This window comes from Leptopilina heterotoma, unplaced genomic scaffold, assembly GCF_015476425.1.
Source record: "Leptopilina heterotoma isolate Lh14 unplaced genomic scaffold, ASM1547642v1 Lhet_181, whole genome shotgun sequence".
Taxonomy (NCBI): Eukaryota; Metazoa; Arthropoda; class Insecta; order Hymenoptera; family Figitidae; genus Leptopilina; species Leptopilina heterotoma.
In genome coordinates this window covers 736,569-760,564 of record NW_025110898.1, presented here as the reverse complement: position 1 = coordinate 760,564, position 23,996 = coordinate 736,569, and the positions used below count along the sequence as shown (strand labels likewise).

Below are 23,996 nucleotides of genomic sequence, written 5' to 3'. Positions count from 1 at the left end.
TTCCTGCTACTTCCATCCACTTTCCTCTCTCACTTCACACCTTCCACAACCACTTCCCACCTTCCACTCCCGCTTCCATCTACCACTTTCCACTCTCACTTTACACTTCCCACTCTTACTTCCCACCTTCCACTTTCCTTTCTCACTTCACACCTTCCACTCCCGCATCCATCTTCCATTTTCCACTTTCCAATCTCACTTCCTACTTTCCATTCACACTTTTTATTCCCAAATTTTACTCCAACTTCCCGCTTCTTCCTTCCACTTTTCTCTCTCACTTCACACCTTCCACTATCACTTCCCGCTTCTTCTTTCCACTTTCCTCTTTCACTTTACACCTTCCATTTTTCACTCTCACTTCTCAACATCCACTTTCCACAATCACTTCTCACAATTACTTTCCGCCTTCTATTTTCCATTTCTAATTTACCGCTTTCCACCTTCCAGTCCCACTTTCACTGCTCACATTCGACTCCCAATGGTAGGAATGTGGGAATAGGAAGTGGAAGGGGGGAGTGAGAGTGGAAAGTAAAAGGTGTGCAGTGAAAGTGGAAGGTGGTAAGTGAGAGTGAAAAATTGGGAAATGATAGTATAATATTGAAGGTGGGAGTGGAAAATGAAAGTGGAAAGTGGGGTGTGGGAAGTGAGAGTGGAAATTGGGAAGTGGAAGATGGGTAGTGAGAGTGGAAATTGGGAAGTGGAAGATGGGTAGTGAGGGTGTAAACTGGTACGTAGGAAATGGATAGGGGAAGGTGAGTGTGGAAAGTAAAAGGTGTGAAGTGGGAATGGAAGGTGGTAAGTAAGAGTGGGAAATGGAAAATGAGAGTAGAATGTTGAAGGTGGGAATGGAAAGTGGGGTGTGGGACTGGAAGAGGGAAAGTGAGAGTGGAAAGTAAAAGGTGTGAAAGGGAAGGTGGTAACTGAAACTGGAAAGTGGAAAATGAGAGTAGAATGTTAAAGGTGGGAGTGGGAAGTGAGAGTGGGGTGTGGGAGTGGAAGGTGGGAAGTGAGTGTGAAAAGTAAAAGGTGTGAAAAGGAATGGGAAGTGGAAAATGAGAGTAGAATGTTAAAGATGGGAGTGGGAAGTGGGAGTGGAAAGTTGTAGGGGAGAAGTGAGAGTGGAATGTGGAACACTTACAGAATCGACCCCCAGGACACATTTTCCTTGATTACCTCGACCAATGGATAATTAATGATTATTCAATCATTAATTTTGTAAAATCCTTTCTCCTACTAGAGACGTAAGAGAAAAGTAAAAACAAAAGTTTACAGAAAGAGTCTACTTATTATCTAGATATTTCTCAAGGGACAGGGAATTTTGAAAGCTCTTCAACAGTTTTCAGACAATGCATCACGGTTGACTGGACAAAAATAAAATTCTACTTTAGTCGAAAACGTGTCAAGTAATGATAAATCATAGTAAATTTACTGTCCAAACTCCCGAACGAAAGTACGTGGACTTGTATACCGTCTTATCCAGTAATCCAGAGCATACGTCTTTGTTCTACGTCAAGAGGAATTCTTCCGACGAAAACTCTAGAAACTCTCTCTCTCTCTCTCTCTCTCTCTCTCTCCCCGCTTTCTTAGGTTCGAGAGATGCACGGTAAGCCATCTCTCCACTTTCTTTCCGAAAACTGGGGCTTTTGTCTGCCAGAAACTTTTCAACGAAAACAACTTACCAAAAGTAAACCTGATATTCCCGTTAAGAAGCGCTTGTGTTTCCTATAATTTTAAATACCAATAACAATAGCTTTTCAATTTTTTGCTAAAATAAAATACTTTTTTGTATACAGCCAACTTTCCTAATGAAGACACAACTTGTAAATCATGAAATAGTATAAAAATAACAATTTACTTTTTGGAATCGAGAGAGAAATATTTGTCATGAAGAATTTAATGTTTTATGTTAATTTAATTTTGAAATAGGAGGACAAACTATTGTAAAATACATTGCTCTCGACCTCCCGAGTTCAAGTTACGAGTCCATCCTTAACGAAAGCCTTGGCTTCACTTGGCAACTGGCCATAAAACCTATAGCCAAGTACTACTACTCCTCTTCGGACAAACATAACCGAGAAAAGAAGCCACTATCCAAAGTAAAACACTTTAGATGTCTTAGATCAGTTCTGACGACTGAAACTTTTACCTCTCTAACAAAACAAAAGAGAAAATTTTTCCTTGATGTTAAGACAATCGTTATTTAGACAAAGAAAGACGACTTTTCCGATACTCTATTTTGTGATATTAAGAAACTTAATTAATATTATCTCCACTAAGAATTATCAGAATCAATTTTCAATTATATATTTTAATTGATATTATTTAAACTTTAGAAGAGATGAAATTGTAAAGGGGAAAAGAATTAACGGTATTTTAGAAACATTGTAAATTCGTAAACTGTTCACGTGCTTTAAAAAAAGGGAAAAAGGCATTTTTTTCGGGGGTATAAAGGATAAAAAGAGCTTTGAGTTTTCTGACCAGCTTTGTTATTAGTCGTATGTCAAAGGCAGTCGATTTGGTCCTTTGTTGAAAGGAGGGAGGAAGGGAGAAACGTGTCGAAGGCTATTAATGTCTACAAACGGCCGACAACCTAACTCGATCATACACGTTTGCGCATAAATTGTATCGTGTCTCTTACAAATCCCTAGGTCGATTGATTGTACGCTTCGATTGTGAGCTAACTCTTTGGTTAACTGCATTGCGGTCGTTCCTACGTAAAACAGAAAACTTTATTTCCTTTTTGTTTTCTTAAATTCCTTATTACAATTGCATAACAAAATAGAATCAATTTTACACTTGAGAATTGTTACTATTTCATATGTTTAGAAATTAGCCAATATTTCTTGTAATTGTGTTAGTTTCATAATTAAAGAATTTCCATTTTCTTCATAAAACAAATAATGATCATAATGTAAAATTTAATAAAAATTAAATAATCATAATATAAGTTCCATTACAATATTTCCACTATCATTTTATATTATATACAAATATTTTACTAAAATAATCTTAAACTTCATCTTAAATTCTGTTTAACTTTTTATTTTTTATTATGCTACGAGCACTGTAATTCTGCTATATTTCTCCTTATCTTCTTCACCATTAATTAACACCGAGTAAGCTTACTTGGTATTTGATTTGGTTATTTTAGCAGAAAATATTCTGGTGCATGTAAGCTTAATTAATAAAAAGTTATACATAAATATGTTTGATAATTTTTTATCAGATTATTTCTGATATTAAGGGTCATGTTTTAAGAAAAAGTAACTGTTAAATTGAAATTAAAATATTAAAGCTTTTATTTGAATCGTTTACAATTAGAATAAGAGAGAAAGAGTAGATCCAGATTCCCACTTTCCATTCACACTTCCTACTCCCACTTCTCACTCCCACTTTCACTTCCCACTCTTACTTTCCACTTTCAATTTCTACTAACACTTTCACTTCCTACTTTTTATTCCCACATTTCACTCCAACTTCCCGCTTCTTCCTCCCACTTTTTAATTTCACTTTCCACTTTCACTTTCACTTTCACTTCACACTTTTCATTTACACTTTACACTCCCACTTTCCACTTTCACTTCTCACTCCCACTTTCACTTCCCACTCTCACTTTCCACTTCCTATTTTCCACTAACACTTTTACTTCCCACTTTTTATTCCCACATTTCACTCCAACCTCCCGCTTCTTCCTCCCACTTTCTAATTTCACTTCCCACGCTCACTTTCACATCACACTTTTAATTCCCACTTTACACTCCCACTTTCCACTTTCACTTCCCACTCTTACTTTCCACTCATACTTTTACATCCCACTTTTCACTCCAACTTTCAGCTTCTTTCTCACACTTTCCAATTTCACTTCCCACTTTCCACTCTCACTTTCACTTCCCATTCCCACTTTCAACTTTCCATTTCCATTTTTTGTAAAATTTTGTGAGTAGGATTACAAAGTGGAAAGTAAGAACGAAAGTGGAAACCAGAAGACGTAAGTAGGAAACTGAAGTGAGTTATTGGGAAGTGAAATTATGAGTGGTAAGCGGAAAGTAGAAAGTGAGAGTTGGAAGTGGGAAGTGAAAGTGGAAAGTGGGAGGTAAAAGTGAGAGTGGAAACTGGGAAGTAAAAAGTGAAAGTGAGAGTGGAAAGTAGACAGTGGAATAGAAAGTGGGAGTAAGAAGTAAATGCGGAAAGTGGGAGGTTAAAATAGGAAGTAGAAAGTATAAAGTGAGAGTGGGAAGTGATAATCAAAAAGTGGAAGTGAGAGTAGATAGTAGACAGTGAAATTGAATTGGGAATGGAAAGTGAAAGTGTAATGTGGGAGGTAAAAATGGGAAGTGAGAGTAGATAGTAGACAGTGAAATGGAAAGTGGGAGTGGGAAGTGAATGTGGAAAGTGAGAGGTAAAAGTGGGAAGTGGAATGGGAAGTGTGAGTGAAAAGTAGACAGTGGAATGGGAAGTGGAAAGTGGGAGGTAAAAGTGGGAAGTGATAGTAGATAGTAGACAGTGAAATGGAAAGTGGGAGTGGGAAGTGAATGTGGAAAGTAAAAAGTGGAAGTGAGAGTGGAAAGTACAAATGACCATATTTAGGTTCTGTTTTCCAAGTGAAAACTTTGAATCAATATTACATTGATTTCAACAAAATAAGGATTCAGTTTTTAACTTTACAAAATATTATTTTACAAATATGTCGCGATGACGTAACATTAAAAGTCCCCCTATAATTCAAAAAGTAGAAAAAAACCATCAAAGGGAAGTGTCAAAGAAATTAATCAAGCATCAATTAAATTAGATTTTCAAACAAAAAGAAAATTTCCTCATGGATGTTGGAGTTGAATTATCAAACATATATGTTAACTCTATTTCGTCATTCCTTTTGCTTTTCACCCCTCTCAAAATGGAAAGGGGCAGAGTGAAAGAGCGCTGGCACAGGAAGACTTAGTAATTTATCTCGTATCAGCTCGAGTTATTTGAATTACAAATTGGCAAAGATTATGGTTTCACAGTTAAAGACGTTTCTCCTGCGCTACAAACACGCAGATGTCCCTCGTCTGCATAGCCATAAAGTTTCATGCGAAACATGTTGTAAGAAGGACAGATAAATTGCTGGTTTTGTAAAGTCTCGAAACTAAATTGCTCCAAACCACTATTCGTTTTATGATTGGAAAGAGCTAAAATTTGTCATTCAAATCCAAATGATTTATCACTTCTTCCTTTGGCTTTTAGTTCCTCAGTCACCAGCTTTAACATTCTAACAATGTGACGTTATTTATTAGATTGTAATTGACGTAAATATTTCAATTGCACTCGAAACGATGATAAAAATCAAGATGAATTTAAAAGTACTTTTAGAGGAGTCTTTGATATTGAAAATCCAAAATGGCGGATCTAATATGGCGGACGAAAAAAATAAATTTACTTTAATGTCTTTAAAAATTACTACTCGGGGGTTTTCGGGGTCGCTGATTTCGAATCTGATATTAGATTTAAAGAATTCAAAATGGCGGATCCAATATGGCGGACAAAAAAAATTAATTTCTTTTAATGTCTTTAAAAATTAGTTCTCAGGGGTTTTCGGGTTCGCTGATTTCGAATCTGATATCAGATTTAGAGAATTCAAAATGGCGGATCCAATATGGCGGATGCAAATTAATGAATTTCGTTCAATATTTTTTTGAAAATGAGTACTCAGGGGTATTCGGGGTCGCTGATCACGAATCTGATATCAGATTTAGAGAATTCAAAATTGCGGATCCAATATGACAGATGAAAAAAATTAATTTCTTTCAATATCTTTGAAAATGAATACTCGGGAGTTTTTGCGGTCGCCGAATACAAATTTGATATTAAATTTTTAATATTCCAAAATGGAGGAATTTCTATTCATATCTCCTTTAAAAATAACATAATGTGAAAAAATATTTTTTAACTTTTTAATAATGTAGCTAATATTGCATTACGTCGTTATCCTGATCTTTACTCAGCACTCTGCTTGATTGCCAAATGAAGTCAGGACGGGCCAATCAGTTGGCAAATTCTGATAGAAATTACTGTCTGATTAAATCCAAAAGCGCAGGCTGCTCAACCGCGTGTTTACAGAATTGATATGGTTCTCTCCTCTCTCACTCATTCTCCCTCTCTCTCTCTCTCTTTCTCTCCACAACGAGTGGTTGTCAGCTACAGAATTTATTGATTATCGCCTGAGCGAGTATTTTGAATCGCATATCGAAAATTAATTATATCTCATATAGTCTTTGTTTAGCAGTGACAAATTTGTAATTAAAATTAGCATACTTAATATATTTTCATTTTATCTTTATTTTTGGGTGCGATTTCAAAAAAAAAAAAAAAAAAAAAATTACTAGACGGAAGTCTCTAAAGCTTTTTTTAAATTCACATTTAAGTGAATGATGATTAATGCATCTAAAGATAGTGATTGGATATACATAAAGATGAAATATATGTACACGAAAATAGTTGACAGAATTTAGGAATTAAATTTAATTACTTCTATAGGAAAACTCTTTGTGGAATTAATTTTTTTCTTTCCCCCCCTAATGTAAAATTTGAAATCTGTCCCAAATGAGGACTAAATTTTGTGAGCTTTTAGCAGTTAATGGTTCAGTGAATATTGTACAAGGTAGAAAGAGAGAGAGAGAGAGAGAGAGAAATGTTAAAATCAACCAGTAATCTCTATTCCTGTGTGTAAATATGTTCGATAAAATTATACATAAAATAAAAATGGATACAATGTGAAATTGTGAATAGAATTCAATTAAAAAAAAATTTCCTATTGCTACTCAATTTAGTAGCTGGGTAGTATTGTTATTATTATTATTATATAAAGCATATAAAAGTTGATGATACATATTATCGTTTTTCCATCGCGAATAAAAAGTACTTGTTTTTATCGCTTATCAGTCGTTCATTCAATAGAAAGTTTTTTCGCATTGGGGTTTTTTTTAAAAGTTAACACAGAAATAGAGGTGAGACTTTTTAAAAATGAATTGAAATATTAGTTTTCTTTGACTGCAGAAAAAAGTATCTCCTGTTACAAGTTTTTTTTTGGTCGGAATGTGCCAGACATAGTTGGAGAGTTATTGCGTTATTAAAGTACAATATTTTACAAGCCGTGTGATATGAACACCGATATGTCAATTTAGACGTGCGCAACATTTTTACGAGCTAATCGTGATTTATTGATGGTAAAACAATGTTTTATAAGAAGCAATATTCACGGTTATATCTCAAATTTTATAGTAATTTGTTACATATGTATTTTGTTGGTTTAAATTAATAAAAGAATTTTTCTTCCCCCTTATTCTTATTGACAGGGGTAAAAAGTTAGATTGCTTTAACGAAAGTTTCTTTAAACAAAATTTGTTTTCGTTTATGACGAATGATTTATGTTTTTTTTTCTGTCACTTGCATAACGTCTACTTAATGTAGAAAACATTTAACTTCAGTAAAAATTGTGTACATTGAAAAAATTTTTTATGATTAAAATTCATGACATTTTACATATATTCATGACGGAAAATTTATATATATATATATATTTTTATGGGATAATTTTGTAAAATAGGAAAATGAAAGAAAAGTGAAACATTATTAATTTTAGAAACTATTGACTTTTCTGTAAAGTAAAAAATTTTTTATTAAAAAGACTGATGTGTTTTATAATGAAACATGTCGCGAGTTTAAAAAAAAGAATATTTCATTTTCTTCACAGTTTTCACAAAAAAAAAGAAATTATGTCTATGTTATAAAACTACATTGAATTTATACACATTGCTCCTTCTTTTCTATTTTCATCTAAACCTAATTTCCCAGTTTGTGAAAAGACTCACACGTGACTCTCGGAACTTTATACAACTAAATAAAGCCAACTCAGTAAGAGAATTGCTAAATATAAAAACTAACTTAAACGAATTTCATTCTACCTCGTATTTTTCCCTTGGATTTTCAAATGGCTATCAGAAAAGTGAATTTTTATAGATTAATCCATTTTTTTTTTGCTTCCTTTTCTGGAAATCCCATTTTCTCTTTTCTAGCTATTTTCAAATAATTTGTTTTTGCCAGGGACAAAACTTTTAATGAAAGCTGGATGAAATGGAACTTTTATTACGATGTGAGAAATTTTTATAAGTACGTAAGGTACGAGTTTCGTAGGTTGAATGTTGGGAAAAATTTTTAAATTTTCAAAATAATTAATTTAATCTCCGTAATATAACAGGAAAAATTCGTCTTGCTCTTATAGAATATCGAAGGAAAATTTATTTATTCCTTACACGGGGGTTTTTGGGGTCTGATTACGAATCCGAACTTCGTTTTTCAAAATCCAAAATGGCGGATCCAAAATGGCGGCAAAATCGCAAAATTGATCCAATTGACCTCAATTAATTAAAATACAATTATTCGTCAATCAAATCGAAAGTCGTCCTCCATATTTGTCCTGATTTAATCGCAGGTATCAGATTTTCCACTTCCGACTACAAATAAAAAAAATATATTTTTCAAAAAAGAAAAATTATAATAATAACAAAAAATATATCCTAACGGCTAAATTGCCGTTTACAGAATTTCCATTAGTACTATAAATATCAGCATTTTGTACAAAAAATTTAATTAAATTCATTGACAAATATTGTGTTAACTTTCATAAACATAACTTTCATGTTCTACGTTCCACTAAAATTAATATCGTAAAATTATTAATATATAATATTGTTTTCTTATTTGTCAAATATTATTATTTTGGTTTCTATTTTTACTTGACAATTTTTTTGAATTAAATTAATTACAATTAAAATACAATTTTACAAAATATAAATTTATCAATTAACGATAATAATAAAGTCAAATTTATTTGACTTTATTTTGTCAGATTTATAATTTTTATTTTCTCATTATTTTGATTTACGCAATAGAGATAATGAATTTATTTATTTAGAGACTTTACTATGATGTACTATGCAAACTGTGACAACCTCGTTTTTCTGCTTACTATGCAGCAAACTCTGACAACCAAGAAATATTTTATTCAGATCTAAAGCCAAAACTTTCATATTTAAAATTTTATTAAAAATTTATATTAATAAATATTAAAATACAAGCAGAAAAATAAATGATGTACGCTTGAAAAACATAATAAAAATCACAGTGACTTTGAAAAAATTTATTCAGCTATCTTTGGTTATTCATACTATCGTAAAGCAACCGAGTTTTATGAAAACCCGCTCCTAAAAGATCTTTTACAACTTTTATAAAATGAATAAAATGAATAAAAAGAATAAAATGAATAAAAATGCAAAAATCAGAGGGACCTTGAGAAAATTTTTGAGTTTTTTTTTTAAATTTTCATTTTTTTGCTCAATATATATTTTTTTCCGCGAATTTAAATGAGTTTTTCTTTTAAAATAAAAATAGAATACTTTGCAAAGAGGGAAAAACTGATTTTATCGCACTCTTTTTATTTATTTTTTTTATTTTATTATACACATTTTACGAAGGAAATAGGGGAAGAACAACATTTTGTAAATTTAGACTTTATGCATCACTTATCCGGCCTCGTACAAGATTCAAGAAAAGAGACATCATTCCGCAACCCCAATGGGACTTTTCTCTCCCCTGCCACCCAGAACAGAGTTAAACTTGTTGTCGTGTATGTTCACTTGCTGTCATATATTGTACATTCATACTAAGAGGAAATATTAATCCTCAAGTGGAGATAAAAATTATTTTTTCAAACTTTCTTCTCAATTAAAAATTTAAAAGTGATTATATTTTTTTCCCACACTGTCAAAAAAATCATTTTTATTTTAAACATGAAAGTTATACTTTGAACAAAAATTCATTTTATAAGTAGAAACAGAATTTATAATTCTAAAATTAAAGATAATATGAAAAAAGTAATTTTAAAGTAGTACAAATTTTTTCTGCAGATTCCTGTACCGACATTTACCGACTCTACTTAGTCCAGACTCAAACCACATCTGCAGATTCCTGCACCGACATTTACCGACTCTACTTAGCCCAGACTCAAACCACATCTGCAGATTCCTGTACCGACATTTACCGACTCTACTTAGCCCAGACTCAAACCACATCTGTAGATTCCTGCACCGACATTTACCGACTCTACTTAGCCCAGCCACAAACCATATCTAGAGATTCCTGCACCGACATTTACCGACTCTAATTAGCCCAGACTCAAACCACATCTGTAGATTCCTGCACCGACATTTACCGACGCTACTTAGCCCAAGAATCTACAGATGTGGTTTGAGTCTGGGCTAAGTAGAGTCGGTAAATGTCGGTGCAGGAATCTACAGATGTGGTTTGAGTCTGGGCTAAGTAGAGTCGGTAAATGTCGGTGCAGGAATCTACAGATGTGGTTTGAGTCTGGGCTAAGTAGAGTCGGTAAATGTCGGTACAGGAATCTGCAGATGTGGTTTGAGTCTGGGCTAAGTAGAGTCGGTAAATGTCGGTGCAGGAATCTACAGATGTGGTTTGAGTCTGGGCTAAGTAGAGTCGGTAAATGTCGGTGCAGGAATCTACAGATGTGGTTTGAGTCTGGGCTAAGTAGAGTCGGTAAATGTCGGTACAGGAATCTGCAGATGTGGTTTGAGTCTGGGCTAAGTAGAGTCGGTAAATGTCGGTGCAGGAATCTGCAGATGTGGTTTGAGTCTGGACTAAGTAGAGTCGGTAAATGTCGGTGCAGGAATCTACAGATGTGGTTTGAGTCTGTGCAAAATAGCGTCGGTAAATGTCGGTACAGGAATCTGTAGATAATTAAATTCTTTAATTCATTCCATTAAGAAAATTTATTTAAAAGTATTCTTATTTTGTAAATTTATAGCTATTGCTTAAAAAAATAGTCGGAAAGTAATTTTCCAGAGAGAAAACAGCTTGAAAATTATTTCTCTATTTCTCGAAAGTTTTTTGTCAATGAAACTGAAATGAAGGCTGTCTGTCGCTCATGCGTTTTGCCAGCTGAGCAATTTTGTCCTACAATTTATTGTGTATGTGTAAGCAAATTTCATATAAAATATACGAAATGAAACACATTGAAAATAGAATTTAATTCACGTGAAGCAGAATTTGACGAATTTTTTATTTTATCTTGTTATAGTTTCTGAGGTGAATTTGGAATAAAATATTTTTGAGATAAATATATATATATATGTAATAATATAATTTTCACTTAAATTTAACTTTATAGCCAATGGTTCCCTTTGAGTGGGTGAGAATGTTATCTTTGAATTTTCGAGACATCCTCGTGTAGAGAGAAATTGGAACAACGCGTGTTTGTACAGTGAAGCACCCGATTTCAAACAGCCTACTGCACGTTACAAGGCTGATGTAATCCGCTTAATTCCCGATAAGCTGGTACCTAATCTTGATTGCATTTTCTCCCCTTTGTTCCTCGTGCTTGAATGCCTGGCACCTAAAGCATACCCGTCTCACACTCCATTGTCGAGAAAATCTCCTGTTTTAAAACGCTTTACGATTACAAACTGTCCGTTAACTAAATACCTTTGTTACGATCCTTTTACGCTATTTCGTAAATAGAGAATTTTATACTTTTTTATGAGTTCACCTTTTAAAGGTTATTTCGTGTTCTTTGTGTACTGTTACTTGTAAGTGGGAAACATTTTTTAAAACCGATAAATTACTTTATCAGTAGACATTTAATACATACATGTTTACCAAAAGTAAATTCTGTTTACAAATTCCTAATTTCATCAAACTTTAAAGTCCGTATGCCCTTCAGCATCAGTTATAGAAACATTAGTGAAATTTTACGTTCCCTTCTCACACGGAGTACTTTCTCTAAATTTGTAAAATTTATTTATTCTTGCTGTTTGGATGTTCTTTAGTAAAAAGCCCTGCCACCACAATTTCGTTTCAAATTTGTTTTCCAACTACTTTTTATCAAGAATTACCACCACAATTCTGTTTCAAAATGAGACAAAAGGAATATTAAATGAATAAAAATGATAATGCAATATTATTAAATTAAATGTGAAAGAAGTCCCTGCCTTTAATTATTACATTAAGTTCGTTTTGAGTTCACTCAAATGAAAATACATTTAAAAATGTTATGGTTAAGAGCGATCATTTCAAATTGCAATCCGGTTGAAAATCTCCATCGAGAAAGATTATGTAAAACAACGTTTACGCTACAAAGTTACAGACAAGAGTGACGCCCCAAGTGATTTTCGACAAGGTGACAAATTGTCGAAATATTGGCGCATGGATCGATGTGAGGTCATGTTATTCAGTGGTCACATACTCCTTCTACTTTATCATATGGAAATTTGTCATATTGAATAATATGACCTTAACGACATCCACTATCCATTTTCCACTCTCATCTTTCAATTTACACTCTCACTTCCCACTTCCACTTTCCACCCCTAATCCCACTTTCCACTCTCACTTCTCAACTTTCCCCTCCTACTTCCACTTTTCACTCTCACTATTGACTTCCCAATCTCAATATCCACTTCCCTCTCTCACTTTCCACTTTCAACTTTCACTCCCTACTTCCACTTTCACTTTCCACTCCAAATTCCACTTTCGACTCTCACTTCCTAGCTTTCCACTCAGAATTCCAATCTCACTTCTCAATTTTCCCATCCTACTTCCACTCCCACTATCCACTTTCAGCAATCACTTCCTACTTTCACGTTCACTTCCTACATCTAATTCCTCTTTCCACTCTCATTTCCTAACTTTCCACTCCTACTTCCATTTTCCACTATCAGTTCCCACTGTCCACTTCCCTCCCTCACTTTACACTCTCACTTCCAATTTCCACTCTCACTTCCTACTTACATTCTCACTTTCTACTCCTAATTCCACCTTCCAGACCAATTTCCACTATGCACTCTGAGTTCCAACATTCTCCTCCCCGATCTCACTATCCACTTCCCTCTTTCACTTCACACTTTCCACTCTCACCTCCTAACTTTCCATTCCAACTTCCACTTTCCACTATCAGTTTCCACTTTCCACTTCCCAATCTTACTATCCACTTCCCTTTCTCACTTTATACTGTCAGTTCCCACTCCTAATTCCAATTTCCACTTTCACTTTTTTCTCCTAAATCCACTTTCCACTCTTAGTTTCCACTAAGTGAGAGTGGGAAGTAGAAAGTGAGATGGACAGAAGAAGGGAGAGTGGAAAGTTTAAGTGGTAAGTGAGAGTAGAAAGTAGAAGGGAAAGTAGAAGGGAATTGTCATCTTTACGAAAAGACATTTTTACGAATTGTCATTTTTGCGAATTGTCATTTTTGAAAAATGTCATTTTTGCGAATTGTCACTTTTGCGAATCGCCATTTTTACGAATTGTCATTTTTGCGAAAAGTCATTTTTACGAATTGTCATTTTTGCGAATTGTCATTTTTGCGAATCACCATTTTTACGAATTGTCAATTTTCCGAAAAGTCATTTTTGCGAATCGCCATTTTTACGAATTGTCAATTTTTCGAAAAGTCATTTTTGCGAAAATTCCTATAGTGAATCTATATATGCATACAAGTTTACTATAGGAATTTTCGCAAAAATGACTTTTCGGAAAAATGACAATTCGTTTTTCGCAAAAATGACTATTCGCAAAAATGACAATTCGTAAAAATTGCGATTCGTAAAAATGGCGATTCGCAAAAGTGACAATTCGCAAAAATGACATTTCTCAAAAACGACAATTCGCAAAAATGGCAATTCGTAAAAATGACTTTTAGCAAAAATGACATTTCACAAAAATGTCTTTTTGTAAAAATGGCAATTCGCAAAAATGGTTTTTTGAAAAATTGACAATTCGTAAAAATGACAATTCGCAAAAATGATTTTTCGAAAAATTGACAATTCGTAAAAATGGCGATTCCTAAAAATGGCGATTCGCAAAAGTGACAATTCGCAAAAATGACATTTCTCAAAAACGACAATTCGCAAAAATGGCAATTCGTAAAAATGACTTTTCGCAAAAATGACATTTCACAAAAATGTCTTTTCGTAAAAATGACAATTCGCAAAAATGATTTTTTGAAAAATTGACAATTCGTAAAAATGACAATTCGCAAAAATGATTTTTCGAAAAATTGACAATTCGTAAAAATAACCATTCGCAAAAATGACAATTCGCAAAATTGGCTTTTCGCAAAAGTGACTATTCGCAAAAGTGACAATTCGTAAAAATGACTTTGCGCAAAAATGGCAATTCGTAAAAATGACTTTTCGCAAAAATGTCTTTTCGTAAAAATGACAATTCGCAAAAATGATTTTTCTAAAAATTGACAATTCGTAAAAATGGCGATTCGCAAAAATGACTTTTCGGAAAATTGACATTTCGTAAAAATAACCATTCGCAAAAATGACAATTCGCAAAAGTGCAGTTCGGTAAAATGACATTTCGGAAAAATGACATTTGGGGAATAATTATTCGCCCCCAATATTCTCCATTGCACCAGTGAAAACTTTAGTGGTATCCATTTGAATATTAACTATAACAATGAAAATATAATTAATTTCTCCACATTAATAGATTTATTTAAATTTTACCTCATTCTCCTCTACACAACTAAATTCAACCAAGACTTATTTATGAATTTTCTGATTAAATTGTAAAAGAGCTGTGTACACAAGTAAAATAGAAAAATTTAAAATGGATAATACTGAATGAGAGTGAACTAAAGCAGATTGAAGTGTATTTTATTTTATATGGAGCTACGAGAAAAGAATAAAGAACGAATTGACGATTGCAGTAGAAAGAGTAAAGTTGATTCAAAGAAAATTGAATGCCGCGAGTTTTCAGGGGCAAACATTGGTGATTTAATTCCGTTTCGTATACGCGGTGAACATACATATATATACAGTTAAACCTGAGTGGCATTGTTAATGCGATCTCAAGGTACGATAAGTCTACTGAAAATGCTGTACTAGATTTCGAACACTGAGACTCAATGGACCGCGAATGCACAAAAGCCAACGTCCATTGGGACATGCGGACGAGTTTAATCTTGTTAAATAAAAGGAAAGCGATCGGAGGATTCAATTTAATCGGACTCCTTCCCCAAGTGGGATACTCGCGACTGCTTTTTTTTACGATTTTCAACATCGATCAGTTAGACAATGTGAGCCAATAGAGGACTTGCCCTCCTTACGATAAAGTACTTTTACTTTTAACCTCAAGTAGTGTCCCATTCTGGGAAATTTAATTTTACTCAATGAACGTTTAATTATCACCGGAGGGATTGTCACGTTGTTTAAGAATTTTTTAATAATTTAATAATTTTATTTAATAATAATATGTTTAATAATTTTTTTTGCCGTTTTTTTTGTATTTGTGTTTGTATTTTAGATTTTCAGTATCAGTTTCTTTTAATTGCTGCTTCTTGTTGTTTCTCTGTGTACCAACTTGCTTCTAGTTTATATCATAACATTGCGGTTCTTGGAAGAATGCCAAGTTAGTGGATGTTCAGACTAAGAACTAAGTTAACGATGACATATCACTGCAAATACATCAAATGGCTTAGGGCAACAATTTTTTTCCATTTACACTCGAAACGAAATCTTAAAGCCTCTCTTTTTAGTACTACTGAAAGTCTTTGGCTATGACTAAAAAATTTATTGTATTTTAATTGTTCTGTTACGTCGAACTAACCCAATTATTATATCCCCTAGTTGCGAAATCGACGTCCAAAATACAATAGGCTTTTCACAGGCAAATTAGCTTCTAAGTGGTTGCAGGTTGACAATTATGACTTATGATCCTCGTAAATTTTCCTTGTGCTAATTATGAATTCACAAACTCGAACAAGACTTCCGAGAAAGGTATTGTTGTAGAAATTGTCCGCCATTTTGGATCCGCCATTTTGAATTTTAAAAATCAGCCTTCAGACTCGTATTTAACAACCCTAGGGTCAATAATCATTTGATGACTCCAAATTGAATCCTTCTCGAAAACCAAATTCAAGTATTAACGTTTTCACTTTCGTAAAGCAATTTATTATTTTTTTTATTTGCATATATTGGCTTCGATGAAACTGTCAGATTGCGGAAATATTATCGATTTTAATTCGAATTAAATTCTAAATTGGCAATTTCGCTATTTTTCTCGAGAGTGCCGTGTGTGTGTGTGTGTGTGTACGATTTTCACTTGTACGAAAAAAAATAACATCTACTTGTACATATGTGCGCTCGACAGCAATTGCAAAAAGCTCGTGAGAGATTCTTAAAAATGATTGGATGCCATAAAAGTAACGCTAAGGGCATATCGACTGGCTCGTCAATTCCGCGGGAACCAGTGTGGGAACTAGGCATAACGACCTTTTCCGTTCAACGACTCAAGTGCCAATATCTTGTTCTTCTCATCCGTGACGAGCATGAAATATTGAATGACGATTTAACGAGGGAAGAATTGAACTATTAAACTATAAAATTCATCTTTCCTGGTCCATAAAGCACTTTAATCTTTAGACGAAATCTATACAGCTAAACCGAGAGAGTGTCCAGGGGCCAAGGGCAATAAAAAATAATCGTAATAATTGTTTCCATTCTGTCGTTCACTGGATATTTTAGAATTCTTATTAAGTTAAGTTTAATTCAAATTAACTTATGTATTAATATTATTGTCAATTCGAGTAACAGCAGGGGGTAATAACTTAAACGTTTATGATCGTTGACAAGTTCGAAAAAAAACTTAGTCCTTTTTCTAAAAACGAAATTTAGATTTTTGTTTTAGTTGCTGACTTCATGATTGATATTCAACTGACCCTTGGGAGTTGAGCCAAGTCTCAATGGTAGTATAAAACCAATGAAATCTATAGGATCGTTCTGCTTTTTGTCTTCTCCTCGCTCTCCTGCTTTCAATGCGGAATATTGTGAAGCGACTTTTGAGCATTTAGAATTTTTTTTATTAGCTTGGAGATAAAGTAAAATGTCGTAAAATTTTATAAAAAAGTTAAAGCCATTTGACTGGGAAAATGGAGATTTAACTGATATGAGCCAAGTCTAGTAGATGCTTAAAGAATGGGAGTGGTTATATATTAGACGCCTTATTCTTCAATTGTGGTTTTGAGGAATTTATTACCAAACTCATTTCAGTTGTCTTCAAGAAAGAAGTCGGTCGTATAATGCGAATTCCACAAAAGCCATTGCCATCAGATTTTCAATTAATGATATTAGAGGTTTTACCTCGATCCACCTGGAAGACAAGTCCTGGGTTGACCACCAAGTATGGTGATGCAAAATCAATTCTTTTTGAGGAATAAACTCCAATTTTTGTAGACTGTAAACTTTTTATTTTCTTGATACAAAAACAGGGATGTTGATTGACCAAAATCAGGATTTATAAGTTGCATTCGACCAAGCGTGCGGTTAACAGATAGAGAATTCGATAATACTGACAAATCGACGATAAAGACGAATCCAATAATCTCAATTGTTGTGGTGAAAGACAAAGATCTGGTCAGTAACCTTTTAGCTTCTATAGAAAGAGTATAATCTGTTTTTGATTATGTTAATTATTGTTAACAATTATTTTTTGTTATGTAAACTGCTGTCCGTGTCGTTACACTAATCTTCCCCTTTTTCAAAAACAAGTTACCAAACAGTTCAAATTATTCTTTAATTAATCAGGGAGTGATTTTTAGTGGGTCGATCAGAACAAAAGCGGTCATCTCCACATAACTTGGGAGTCGATTCTGTAACTTTTTCACTTTCCACTCTCACTTCCACTCTCACTTCACACTTTCACTTTTCACCTTCCACTCTCACTTCACACTTTCACTTTCCACCTTCCACTCTCACAATCCACTTGCCTCTCTCACTTTCCACTCTCACACAAATTCCACTTCCTAATTCCACTTTCCACTCTCGCTTCTTAACTTTCCCCTCCTACTTCCCCTTTTCACTCTCACTGTCCACTTCCCTCTCTCACTTCCCATTTTCAATTCTCACTTCCTACTTTTACTTTCACTTCACAGACTCAGTTTCCACTTTCACTTCTCAACATTCCCCTCCTACTTCCACTTTCCACTCTTACTTTCCACTCTCACTTAGAAACTAAGAGTGGAAAGTGGAATTAGAAGAGGGTAGTGAGAGTGGAAATTGGAATTAGGAGTAGGAAGTGAGAGTGTAATGTAAGAGAGGGAAGTGGAGAGTTAGATTTGAAAGTGTAAAGTGGAAGTAAAAGTGGAAAGTGAATAATAAGATTAGGAAGTGTATAGTGAGAGTGGATAGTGGAAGTAGGAGTGGGAAGTGAGAGTGTAAAGTAAGGGAGGGAAGTGGAGAGTTCCATTGGGAAGTGTAAAGTGGAAGTGAAAGTGGAAAGTGGATAATGAGATTGGTAAGTGTATAGTGAGAGTGGATAGTGGAAGTAGGAGTGGGAAGTGAAAGTGGAAATTGGAATTAGAAGTGGGAAGTGAGAGTGGAAATTGGAAGTGAGAGTGTAAAGTAAGGGAGGGAAGTGGAGAGTTAGATTGGAAAGTGTAAAGTGGAAGTGAGAGTGGAAAGTGGATAATGAGATTGGGAAGTGTATAGTGAGAGTGGATAGTGGAAGTAGGAGTGGGAAGTGAAAGTGGAAATTGGAAGTGAGAGTGTAAAGTAAGGGAGGGAAGTGGAGAGTTAGATTGGGAAGTGTAAAGTGGATGTAAGAGTGGAAAGTGAATAATGAGATTGGGAAGTGTATAGTGAGAGTGAATAGTGGAAGTGGGAGTGGAAAGTGAGAGTGTAAAGTATGGGAGGGCAGTGAGGGAGAGTTACATTGGGAAGTGTAAAGTGGAAGTGAGAGTAGAAAGTGGATAATGAGATTGGTAAGTGTATAGTGAGAGTGGATAGTGGAAGTAGGAGTAGGAAGTGTGAGTGGAAATTGGAATTAGAAGTGGGAAGTGAGAGTGGAAATTGGGAAGTGTGTATGGAAAGTGAGTGTGGGAAGTGAAAGTGGCAAGTGGAATATTTCATCGAATATAGAAAAAGAAAAATTCTCTTTTTGATAATTATCTGGATTTTTTATATATTTTCAAAGATTAAGTGAACTTTACAAAAAAAAGGTTAATTTTATACAAATTTTTTTCATTTCGCTTATACATAGTTATGAGTAAAGAGAATGCTTTTATGATTTTTAAAATTTAGAGCATGATATTTATATTTTTTAATGATAATGTCATTAAATATTTATTTTGATTCGGAGCCTGTGTGTTTAAAATGAAGCTTTTAACGACTTATGGAATTTTATAATATTCATGATATTATATATTTTTCAACATTTTTAATGAGGAAATACATAATTAATAAATAGAGGATAACTACAGCTTCTTTTCTCTCTTGATAATTTAAAAAAAAAATTAAATTAACAATATCTTTTGGCTTCACAAACGAAAACTCTTTTAATTAAAATAAAATATTATAAATTTTACCTTATAATTCTATCGAGGTTAAGATTCTCATAATTAAAAAATTAATTATTCTAAGTATAAATAAGTAAATTTTTCATTTAAAACATTTAGAGAATTTAATTTAACTTTCAAATTTAAAACTTTTAGTAGTGAATATTTCTGAATAATTTTTTTTTGTTTGTGAAATGTACTTTTTTGCTCTCTGATAATAATTTAAAAAGAAAATAATTTATGCAAAAGGAATGAATTATTTAATTATGACTGCAAAAAACAAGGAGTAGCAAGTTTCCAACGAATTAAATAATTTTTAAAGCTTCGATAAATTGAAATTTCTATTTTTCGTATGGAAATCAAAACCCAAAAGGTACAAAATATTACATTTAAGTTTAAAAGCTTAATTTTTAAAAATTTCGTCCGCCATATTGGATCCGCCATTTTGAATTTTGAAAAACTAAGTGCATTGTCTTATTGGCTAACGACAGTATTTGCAGTTACTATTCTACATGTAAAACGACTGCAGATTTACAATAAAAATTATTTTTCCTTCTCGCGTAGATTTTTTTATCAAGATTTATTAAGAAGTTAACATCGAACCTGGAAGATGCATTAGTTTAAGTTGCGGTGACAGTAACCAAAATTGATGACCTGTCAGGTATAGAGATAAGGTTGGAAGTAACTTAGCAATAATTAACCAGAGCCTGACTAGTTATTTCGATCTGAAAATAATTGCTTGTCAGTTATGTTTTGCTGAGTTGCAAAATAATGAGTATCAAGAAAAGAAAACTAATATTTTACTTAAGGTAAATTTTCCATAATAAAAAAATTTTTTTTTGTTAAAATAAATAAAACCGGAAATTACGAAACACTTCTGTTTACTTCACTCATATACATATATAGTTCGAACATGGTGAACAAAAAGCATTTTTTTTAAATTTATTTTCTGGTTCTGTTTTTTACGTGATCCAATAAAATCTCACTAGGTTTTCTTGTTCTGTAAACATGTAGTGCAGAATTTTTTATTATTTTCATTTTTATGATTTTGTATTTTTACATTTTACATTTTACAAATTTTCAATTTGTCAGAAATTGAAAATTATTAATTTATTATTTAGAGTTATTGTTAATAAATTGAAATTGTTAGAACCAATATAGATTTTGGATTAATAACATTATATTTTGCATTTTATGTTTAAAACACAAATTTGCAAATACTTGAAAATTATTAACGCAGTTGATGTGAATAAATTGAAGATTTAGTTAGTAGTCTTGCTCTCCTCTAATTGATAGGGGGAATAATAACAATGCACTGCATGCACCTGATAATTTGGAAGTATTAAAAACGGGTAATTTTTCATCGCTTGCTGTACGAATTTTTCCTTGTTAAGCTGGCAATCAATATTTCATTCTCACAGTGAATGTGAGGGAGGATATTGGCACTCGAGTCATACTTTTGCATTTTACTACAAAAAAAATTCACCGTTACAATAAATATAGTTTTACCATAAAAAAAAATTTAAAAAAAATATTTTAAAAAAATATATGTTTCTAAATGAAAAATTAACTAAATTTTGTCTGCTGAAATTTTTTAAATAAAATTTTGAAATTCTAATAAAAAATACGTAATCAGCGATCATAAAAACCCCCTAGTAGCAAGTTTCAAGTGAATATAATTATTTTTAAATTTTTTTGGCCGCCATATTGGATCCACCATTTTGAATTTTGAAAAGTTGAGATTGGATTCGTAATCAGGTAGATCAAGGAATTTTATTCAGTGGTCACGTGTTCTCGTTCACGTATACAATGGTTGAACGGACACATAATGATATGTTAATAGTAATAATTTGAAAGGATACTCTTTTACGTAATGTAAAAGTTGCGAGGATGGTAATACAACGGCAATTACAGATCCATTATGAGATAGTGAATAATATGCCAATAATTGAGGTTTAAATGCCAAATAACATGTCTGCGATTTATTATCGCAGAGTGTGAAAATACTTCGTTTAATAAATCAGTGTCATAGTTAATGTGATCATTCAAATAAGTTATTTTATCTTTATAAAAAAAAACCTGATTCACATTTTCTATTCCCTTTGGTATTAAATTTATTTTAAAATTACAGTCCCCGCATTTCTCATCGTAACAATGAAAGTAGTATAACTTTTAAAACAAATATTCTATTTAAATTATTTATTGTAATTTAAAGAATAATTGTTGTACTATTTTCTCATTATTCCAACCGCTGCCACCTTAGAAACATTATTTTTAAATTTATTGAAATAAATTATAAACTGCCAGACGGTCGATTCTGTAACTTTTCCACTTTCCACCTCAACTTCCCACTCTCACTTTACACTTTCCACTTCCTCTTTCGCTTCTACTTTCCACTCTCCATTCCACTTCCCACTCTCACTTTAGACTTCCTCTCTCCCTTCTACTTTCCACTATCACTTCCCACTTTCACCCTTCCACTTTCCACTCTCCCATCCACTTCCAACTCTCACTTTACACTTCCTCTCTCCCTTCCACTTCCCACTCTCACTTCCACTCTCACTTTACACTTTTCTTACTTTATCTCTTCCTTACACTTTTCACTCTCACTTCCCACTCTTACTACCCACTTCCACCCTTCCACTTTCCACTCTCCCTTCCACTTCCAACTCTCACTTTACACTTCCTCTCTCCCTTCCACTTCCCACTCTCACTTCCACTCTCACTTTACACTTTTCTTACTTTATCTCTTCCTTACACTTTTCACTCTCACTTCCCACTCTTACTACCCACTTCCACCCTTCCACTTTCCACTCTCCCTTCCACTTCCAACTCTCACTTTACACTTCCTCTCTCCCTTCCACTTCCCACTCTGACTTCCACTCTCACTTCCACTCTTACTACCCACTTCCACCCTTCCACTTTCCACTCTCCCTTCTACTTCCAACTCTCACTTTACACTTCCTCTCTGCCTTCTACTTTCCACTCTCAATTTCCCACTTTCCACTCTTACTACCCACTTCCTCCCTTCCACTTTCCACTCTCACTTCCCACTCCCACCTTCCACTTTTCACTCTTACTTCCCATTTTCACTCTCACTACCCACTTTTAACCTTTCACTTTCCACTCTCACTTCACACTCCCACTTCTCGCTTATTATCTTCTACTTTCACTTCCTAACTCTTCTTTTCACTTTTACGTTCTATCTTCCATTTTTCACACCTTCTTTACACTCACACTTACTTCTCTCTTCCTACCTTGCATTCTTAATATGTTAATCAAGTATTTTCATTTAAAAGTGGGAGTGGTGCGTAAGAGTGGAAGTGGGAAGTGAAAGTATAAAATAAGAGTGAAAATTGAGAGTAGAGTGTGAGAGTTAAAAGTAAAAGTGGAATGTGGGAAGTCAAAGTGGGAGTAAAAAGTGGATTGTGGTAAGTGAGAGTTGAAAGTGGAATGTGAAAAGAGGAAGGTGAGAGTGGAATGTGGAAAGTCAAAGTGGGCGTGGTAAGTTAGAGTGGGAAAGTTACAGAATGTAGGAAGTAAGAGTTGGAAGTGGATGGTAGGAGTAGAAAGTAGGTGTGAAAAGTGGAAGGTGGGAAGTAAAAGTGGGAAATAGAAGTAAGAGTGAGAAGTGGAAGTGTAAAGTGGGAGTGGGAAGTGAATGTGGGAAGTGAGAGTGGAAAGTGGGAGTGGTAAGTGAATGTGGGAAGTGAGAGTGGAAAGTGAGAGTGGAAAGTGGGAGTGGGAAAGTGAGATTGGGAAGTGAGTGTGGGAAGTGAGATTGGAAGGTGAGAGTGGAATGTGGGAAGTCAAAGTGGGCGTGGTAAGTTAGAGTGGGAAAGTTACAGAATTTGGGAAGTAAGAGTTGGAAGTGGGTGGTAGGAGTAGAAAGTAGGTGTGAAAAGTGGAAGGTGGGAAGTAAAAGTGGGAAATAGAAGTGAGAGTGAGAAGTGGAAGTGTAAAGTGAGAGTGGGAAGTGAATGTGGGAAGTGAGAGTGGAAAGTGGGAATGTGGGAGTGGGAAAGTGAGAGTGGGAAGTGAAAGTGTAAGGTGGGAAGTGTAAGGAAGGAAGTGAGAGTGGAAAGTGGGAGTGGGAAATTTTTTTTTAATAAATATACATTTACAAGATGCCGATCGAGCTTTTTTGCATTCACATATAAATTCTATTTCTAAAAATTCATCAAAGTATAAAATATCCACGGGTTTAATACTCGACTATAGTTTTCCAATAAAAATAATAGGTTTCGTTATTTCCACAACAGAATAATCATTTTCAATTTTAGTATATTTTAAATTACCAATAAGGATTGCTTTTCAATTAAAACTATTAAAACAAAAAAAGAGAAATGAACTAAACAACAGAATATAAGTAATTGATATGTTTGTTTTAAAAAAAACAATATGAACAAATATTAAACTACATATTTTTAGAAATACCTGACCATGTAAAGTTACACTTTAATTGCTTTTTGTTTATTAAATTACCTGTTTTCAGTTGAAGCTATTTCTGCCTCATGTTCACCTGTAACAAAAAATATTAAATGGTTATTTCAATTTCAAATAAAAATGTATATTTAATTTAAACATTAAAGTGGGCGAATAAAAG

At 33.6% G+C, this 23,996-nt stretch overlaps 1 long non-coding RNA gene across 1 annotated transcript in view; it reads right to left on the bottom strand.

Annotated features, from left to right (window-relative positions):
* The window catches only part of LOC122500078, a 117,290-nt gene that overhangs the window by 24,848 nt on the left and 68,446 nt on the right, over positions 1-23,996 (bottom strand). Inside the window, exon 3 of the long non-coding RNA XR_006301436.1 lies at positions 23,876-23,912. This is a non-coding gene — a long non-coding RNA (uncharacterized LOC122500078). The remainder of the gene's footprint in view (positions 1-23,875; positions 23,913-23,996) is intronic.